This window comes from Myxocyprinus asiaticus, chromosome 19 (genome assembly GCF_019703515.2).
Source record: "Myxocyprinus asiaticus isolate MX2 ecotype Aquarium Trade chromosome 19, UBuf_Myxa_2, whole genome shotgun sequence".
Taxonomy (NCBI): domain Eukaryota; kingdom Metazoa; phylum Chordata; class Actinopteri; order Cypriniformes; family Catostomidae; genus Myxocyprinus; species Myxocyprinus asiaticus.
Genome location: NC_059362.1, coordinates 11568344 through 11576309, shown reverse-complemented (window position 1 = coordinate 11576309; position 7966 = coordinate 11568344). Strand labels below are relative to the sequence as shown.

General features: G+C 36.8%; 1 pseudogene; it reads left to right on the top strand.

Moving 5' to 3' along the window:
• The first annotated feature begins 6007 nt into the window (after nucleotides 1–6007).
• On the top strand, nucleotides 6008–7697 carry LOC127410227 (proteolipid protein 2-like; annotated as a pseudogene).
• The last annotated feature ends 269 nt before the right edge of the window (nucleotides 7698–7966 follow it).

The window sequence follows — 7966 nt, the reverse complement described above, 5'->3', positions numbered from 1 at the left end:
TATACATCTTGTCATTGCAGTCTATAGGTACAATCATGATTTCAAGCTCGATTACACTTCCTAATGCTTGTCGCGTGCACAGAGGTGTCAAACTCGGTTCCTGGAGTGCCACAGTCCAGCAGAGTTTAGCTCCAACCCTAATTAAACACACCTGAAGCAGCTAATCAAGGTCTTCAGGAGTGCTTGAAGATTACAAGGAGGCATTTTGGAGCAGGGCTGGAACTAAACTCTGCAGGGCTGCGGCCCTCCAAGAACTGAGTTTAACACTCTGTTCTACATGGTGCTATAGGAAGTGTAATCGAGCTTGAAATCATGATCGCCAAGGAGACTGCTGTCAAGATTTACAGTGAAAAAGGAGTTATAATTTGGTCTGTTCTCATCCAAAACCAACTGGATCACTTCTTAAGACTTAAACCACTGGAGTCTCATGATTACATTTATGCTGACTTTATCTGTCTATCTAGCTTTTGGAGTTCTGATCACCATTCACTTGCATTGTATGGACCTACAGAGCTGAGATATTCTTCTAAAAATCTTCATTTTTGTTCAGCAGAAAAAAGTCATACACATCTGGGATTGGATGATGGTGAGTAATTGATGAGAGAATTTTCATTTTGGGTGAACTAACCCTTAAAATGTATAGTTCACCTAAATATGAAAGTTCTGGCTTTATTTACTTACCCTCATGTAATTCCAAACCTGTATGACTTTATAAGTGGAACATAAAAAGAGGAATTTTGAAGAATGATCATGCTGCTAAGTTGAACAATATTTTGTGCTTTTGTCACTTGTGGCTTTTATTGTGTGGAAAAGGGCAGAATTCAACATTCCTCAAAATCTTTCGTTTTGGTGTTCCACAGAAGAAAAAAAGTCATGTGACTCTGGAATGAGGGTGAGTAAATGATTACAGCATTTTTTGTTTTTGTGTGAACTATCCCTTTAAGATTTACATTTTACATTTAGTCATTTAGCAGACGCTTTTATTCAAAGCGATTTACAAATGAGGAACATAGCAAGCAATTTCTCATACAAAGTTCAACAATATCTACAGTGTTGTACTGCCAAGCTTTCAATGTGGCTGGAGTAGTATAGGTGCTAGTGCAGATGAAAGAGACAGAGAAGTGTGTATATACATATATATATATATATATATATATATATATATATATATATATATATATATATATATATAGTTAGATTTAAAATAACAATAAAGGTAATAGAATGACAATGAAACAATGTAATAATAATGTTTATAATTAGCATGTACAGAGTGTTTACAAGATATCTTTATTCTGAAATGTTTTTATTGTCTTCCTTATATAACATATAAGTAGAGATCCTTTGAAGTAACTGAATATAACATTTCAAATCTGTAAATGTCATTAAAAGGAAATGTGAGTTAAAGTTCCTTTTCTGTGTGAACGCAGGACACAATTCTTCTTCCGTTACACCTGAAAAAAGCTATTAAAAGTTCGGGGGATTCGTCACAATATCCTGTTGACTTTAAATAGAAAAAAGTAAGGGCCACTTTGAATTGCAAGTCCCAAAACAGGAACTCATGCCCACAGCAGACTGGATGTCCTCCTCCTTTAATGGAGGGGCATGCATGCCTGAGCAACACCACTCCTTTGTAGTTGTTAAAACAGCCCACATTCATTGCATGCAATGTGGCATGTTGTATCTTGCTATGTGTGGATTAAGCTTAATGCACACATGTCCTCAGCTGTTTAACTCTTGAAACAATCCGCTGGATTATCCAATATGATTCATGTCTCCGTTTCCATGTGACTATTAAACCATAACTTTAATTTATGTATTGTTTGAATGATTTATATTTACTCTTTACTAGTTATTTGCCAAATTTCATATGTTTTAAAATTATTTTATAATTCACCTTTATGTTGTTCCAAACTCACATGACTTTTTCCTTCTGTGGAGCATGAAAAGAGAAAACATTTTTTTTCTGGTGGCTCTTTTCCATGCAATTACAATGTGTGGGTACTCAAGCTTCAGAAAAAAAGCACTTCAACATTGTAAAAGGGGTCTATACGAAAGTTTCACTATATTTGTCTGAAGCCTTGCGATATAGCTTTGAATGAGAAACAGACCAAAATGTCACTGAGTCACTAATAATCACTGATAATCTTCCCTACCAAAAAAGTGTTAACTCGAGAACCACTGCGACCAGATCATCGATCGGATGTTGATGTCAAGATCTTCAGTAAATAACAACTTAAATTTCAATCAGTTCCCCTATCATCTTACTTTAAAAGCCTCGAAATATAGCAAGCAAGTCATATGGACCACCTTTATGCTTTTATGGTGCTTTTGCATCCTTTTTGAAACTTGAACGCTTCCGTCCCCATTCATTGTAATTGCAAGGACAGAGCAATCAGTACATTCATCAAAAAAGATTTGTTTTCCACGGAAGAAAAAAAAATAAGTAATACAATTTTGGAACAACATGAGGGTCTGAAGAATTTTCATATTTGGGGGAATTCCCTTAATTACTAATCCTTGATTTGGAAAGAAGTGTACCCAACACAGTGCATAACCACCACAGACGTTGATTAATGATTGACCAATATGTTTAGTTTTTCATTGGATGAAACGTTTGCCTTTTATCTTCATCTAAGTTACAATAATGAACATACACAATCTGTTTTAACTCATAACACACAAATTATTGTACTGTTGTTTTACATACTGAATACATCATTCAAACATTCACAGTGTAGGTTGGAAAAAGTATGTGAACCCCTAGGCTAATGACATCAACAAAAGCTAATTAGAGTCAGGAGTTGGGAAACCTGGCATCCAATTAATGAAACGAGATTAGAGGCATGGGTTAGAGCTACTTTGATTTATAATTTATTTTTTTTAACATTTTGAGTTTGCTTTTCACAAGAAACATCTGCTGACGTGGACCATGCCTCACAAAAAAGAGAATAATTGGAACTGGTTAATATCTCTGTTTATGAGTCTGCAAAACCTAAAACATTAAACAGGCATGGTGTCCATGGCAGGACATCATGAAGGAATTTGCTGTTTTCCAACAAAACATTGCTGTGCGCCTGAAGTTTGCCAAAGACACCTTGACACTCCACAACGCTACTGGGAAAATGTTTTGTGGACTGATGAAACTAAGGTTGAAATGTTTGGGAAGAACACACAGCACTATGTATGGCGTAAAAAGTACATCGCATACCAACAAAAAAACATCATCAAAGGTGCAGTACGGTGGAGTTTGGGGCTGCTTTGTTGCTTTGGGGCCTGGACCGCTTGCCATCATCGAGGGAAAATATAATTCTCAAGTTTATCAAGATATCCTCAAGATAATGTCAGGGTGGCTGTGCACCAGCTGAAGCTCAGTAGAAGTTGGGTGATGCAGCAGGACAATGACCCTCAACATCAAAGCAAATCAACTACAGAATGGATTCAGAAAAAGAAAATCCACCTTTTACATTTATGCATTTGGCAGATGCTTTTATCCAAAGCGACTTACAGTGCACTTATTACAGGGACAACCCCCTGGAGCAACCTAGAGTTAAGTGCATTGCTCAAGGACACAATTGAGTTAAGTGCCTTGCTCAAGGACACAATGGTGGTGGCTGTGGGGATTGATTACTAGTTCGGTGCTTTAGCCCACCATGCCACCACCACTGTTGGAGTGGTCCAGTCAGAGCCCAGACCTTAACCCAATAGAGATGCTGTGGAATGACCTAAAGAGAGCCGTTTACACCAGACATCCTAAGAATATGGGATGAAGCAGTTCTGTAAGGAAGAATGGTCAATAATTGCTTCTGAGTGTTGTGCAGGTCTAATACGCAGCTACCGGAAACGATTGGTTGAGGTTATTGCTGCCAAAGGAGGATCAACCAGTTATTAAATCCAAGGGTTCACTTACTTTTTCCACAGCACTGTGAATGTTTAATGGGATGTGTTCAATAAAGACATGAAAGATTATAATTGATTGTGTGTTGTTAGCTTAAGCACATTGTGTTTGTTTATACTTGTGACTTTGATGAAGATGAAATCACATTTTATGACCAATTAATGCAAACCATCTTATTCCAATGGGTTCAAATATGTTAATTTCTAAATATTTTATTTTTGAAATAAAATATTTTAAGAATTTCTACATTTTACCACCCAGTTTTTAGGAGATTCCTTACTTTCGATGCCTTAATGTGCACCATATAAATTATACTACATACATATTATATAAAATATTAAGTTAAACTTACATTATAAAAGTGTATAAAACAGATAAAAAAAAAAAAAAAAACTTGTTTCTTTTGACACTTCCTTTACCAGTTAGTTGCATTGCTGTTGGTTCACAGGTCTGATGTGTATTTAACAGCTGTGTGTCCAGACTTTCACTGCTTTCCTCTCCAGATACAGTTTCTTTCAATTACTGTAGTTACTTGCCGTTATCTCTATTCAAATTCAATGGTATTTTGGACCTTCATTAATTCACATTAACTCATTTACATTTAGTCATTTAGCAGACACCTTTATCCAAAGCGACCTATAAATGAGGAATTTCTTGCAAGCAATCTGCCATACAAAAGTAAACAATAGCTGTATTATCGCACTGCTAAGTTCTCAGAGTAGCTGGAGTATATAGAAGCTAGCGCATAAGAGACAGACAAGGAAATTTGTATTCTTCTTTTTATTATTATTATTACATAGTAAGTGCATTAATACTAGCACAATCATCAAAAACAATGCAAAAGCTGTTTAAAATAGTGTGCAATGATTTAACGTGGTTAGTGAGCTTTTTTAATGCTGGATAGAAATGTTGAATTTCCAATTCCTATCTGTGCAATTTTCAATCAGTGGAGCAACAGCCACTGGCCTAGTGTTGAACTGAGATGAGTGATGAAAGTCTCCAAAGAAGGGCAGTTGTGTCAGTGGTGTGGAGTTACCTTGGTATGAATTACGCCATATATTTTCATGTAATAGCGGCACACCTGCTGCTCCATTAGTGTCTTAGTCAAATATAATTAGGCTCATAGATGAACGTGAACTGTGAAAACATTTTTTCATGACTTATGGTCTATCCAGTGTTTAACCAGCACAGACAATGAGTTACAGTGTTATGATACAGCTCAATCAGATTAATCTTTAATCATAATTAGCATGCAGCAGTGCTTGGGGTTTAAATGTTCTATATACTAGCCTCTACGTCTATGCTGGACTTAATGGGAAAGAGCACAGACTGTTCTTAGACTAAACACACAAAGACCTTTGCCTGCATCTGTGAGCTCTTGAGGGTGTTTATGTATGTGCGTGTATGTTTATGTGTGCTTTAAAGGGAACAGCATGTGCTCAGCTTGGCTCCAGCAGCTGTGTAGGAGTGAATGTCACCTAAGAATACTCTCCGAAAGCTCAGTAATATCTCTGTTCAGATGACATTTTATAACTGGTATTTCAAAGATTCTGACTATATCATACATTGCACAACACATTCTCTGCACCTTTCTTTTCTTGGCTGAGATGCATTATATTATATGTTACAAAAATAAAAATGTTAAATAATTCAATAAATGACATGTCTTAGGTTAAGTGAACAATTTGGTATTATAATTACAGGGCCTGGGTAGCTCAGCGAGTACTGACGCTGACTACCACCCCTGGAGTTGTGAGTTTGAATCCAGGGTGTGCTGAGTGACTCCAGCCAGGTCTCCTAAGCAACCAAATTGGCCCGGTTGCTAGGGAGGGTAGAGTCACATGGGGTAACCTCCTCATGGTTGCGATTAAGTGGTTCTCGCTCTCAATGGGGCGCGTGGTAATTTGTGCGTGGATCGCGGAGAGTAGCATGAGCCTCCACGTGCGAAGTCTCCGTAGTGTCATGCACAACGAGCCACGTGATAAGATGCGCGGATTGACTGTCTCAGAAGTGGAAGCAACTGAGATTTGTCCTCCGCCCCCTGGATTGAGGTGAGTAACCACGCCACCACGAGGACCTACTAAGTAGTGTGAATTGGGCATTCCAAATTGGGAGAAAAAGGGGATAAAAAAATAAAATAATGGGGATTTCCATCACATATTCTGCTGTTTGAGACACAATGAAATGTTGAAAGAGTATCTGGGAGCAAAGTTCACCAGGGACATTTCCTTATGATGTCTCTGGTGGGAATGAAGAACTCAGAAACTGCACAGTGTACCTGAAAAAACCCTCAAAAGAGAGACTGGACATGTGAGCAGAAACAAATATAAAAAGGATACACATGTAAAAAAGAAGAAAAAAGGAAAGAAGAAAAAAAAGAAGGGCAGTTAGTGAAGAGACTCAAACTTGTGTCAACTTTATTTTCTCTTGACGCTCTTTTTCCACAATATATTGTGAACGTTTGCTGACACAGTAGACCTTTCAAGAAGGTGTTATTTCTCAGGAATGTATGGCAAAAACTGAAGGAGGTCCTTTTTCCAAATTGTTTGGAGAGACTGAGCTTTATGCGAACTCGCAAAGGAATGATACTGGCCGCTGAAATACTTAGCAGTCTCATCATCTTAATCTTTTATGCTGCATCAATGTATGGAGGATATTCAGCAGTTGCCGTCTGCGAGATGGTCTTTGCCATCATCTTCTTCATTATCTTCATGATGGAGCTGGACAAACAGTTCAAGGATGTGATCTGGAGTGATCTGTTCCATGCTGGTACTGGTGCACCCCTTTATCTCATTACCTCTCTGATCTGTGTGATTGGTGGAGCTGGTGATGCTGCTCACATCGCTGGTGGGGTGTTCGGTCTGCTGACTGGGATCTTGTTTGGTTATGATTCCTACACAATCTTCATGGACATCAGGAGCAACAGACAGCATACAGCTTTTCCCATGGACATTCAGTTTGAAAGCTGCTTCCCTCATTACAACATTACAACAATACAGCAATCGAAACATAAAATGGGAATATTCCTAAGGGTTACTGCAAATTTTACCTCAATAATGAGAGCTAAAGACCAGAGGAATGCAAAAGGATGAAAAATATCACAAAAATAGAATCAAATGTATGTGAAAAAGGATAACGTTATCGAAAGGTATACAGTAATATTAATGAAAAGCAATCAAAGAAAGAAAGAAATGAAGGAACAGAAAGTTGTTGACATGCAAAGATTAATTACGATTAATCATTCTTGTCAGAAGGCTTTTGTCACCACAAACTTTTGTCACCTTGGTTCATTATAATTAAATATATTACAATTTAGATATATTATATATTGCTATCAGTCAGAATATCACTTGTGTACCCAGAAATGGGTGACATTTTTAATGTTTTTCTGTTTAAACTGAAAAGAAACTGATTTCAACCCTACTAGCAGTTTCAGATGCAACTATATATTTTGATATTCTATATTTCTATATTATTGTGCCCTATTGTCTCCCAGTCCGGTTTGCGCTCTTGTCTTTTATTTTGTTGTTCTTCGAGAGTTAGTTATTGTTTTTTGCTTTTCAGTTTTACCAGTTTTTCTCCCCTGTGAGAGTTTGTTTTCCCCTGTTTGTATTTTACGTAATAAAATTGTTATTTTTTTCTCATTCCTGCAATTGGGTCCTCATTCCTGACTCATTCTGTGACACGTACGCATGAACAGAATAAATGTTTAAATTTGATTCATAATAAATATTATTATTTTAGAAATGTGTAATGTAACCCAACTAATGTACTTAAAATAATTAGCTTTAAATGTATCTGTAATCTGATTACAAGAATGAAAATTTTAGTGTATTACACTACTTTTGAGTAATAAGATAAGAGTAACTAAGTACTTTGTAATCACATTACACCCAACACTGTTTATAAATACATTTTCCTGTATTGTTTTTCTCCTAAATGTCTGTTCTATGTTTGTAAGAAGATGTCAGCTCTGCCACATTGTTTTCCATTCAGCATTTATATAGGAGATGGGAAGAAATGCCATTAATAATAATATGTCACTCTTTTAAAACGGTCAAGATTTAA